Genomic DNA, 610 nt, shown 5'->3' on the forward strand with positions numbered 1-610 from the left:
ATAAGTTAAAAACTTAAAAAAATAATTTTTAAAACTTCCCAAATAAATTATTATTCAATTGCTAATTTTGAAAAATAAATACAAACCCCACAAATCCGCAATGCTTACTAAAATAATAAATGGAGCCTCAAGCCCTCGATAGTCGCTATTACTAAGACTAGATAGATGAAATTGATTGGTCATACGACATAATATAATGGTTTCATTTTTGTTGTATGCTTCAATTCTGATCCTAGTTTAATCTTAACTAAGCAAGCTACTTTTGATTGTATTACACTATTACCGTCTTAATTTGTTCACGTAAAAATATATTAATATAGTGATTACAGGTGCATTATATTATAGTATTAATTTTCAAGGCTTTTATCAATAAAAATTGGTATAGATAAATGAGTCTGTATTTTTTAATTATTTTTTTCGAATTCAATATTCATCGAAAGATGAAAATAAAATTTGCTTACTTGAGAGAGTTGTCCACTTTGTACTTCTACAATACCTGAGAGATTAATCATTAAACTTTTAACCTGATAAATACCTGGTACAAACAAAAAAAAATTCCAAAACTTTTTTTTTTAATGAAAAATATTAAGATATATAATTCAAATATAAT

The sequence above is a fragment of the Arachis ipaensis genome, chromosome B04, assembly GCF_000816755.2.
Source record: "Arachis ipaensis cultivar K30076 chromosome B04, Araip1.1, whole genome shotgun sequence".
Lineage (NCBI taxonomy): Eukaryota > Viridiplantae > Streptophyta > Magnoliopsida > Fabales > Fabaceae > Arachis > Arachis ipaensis.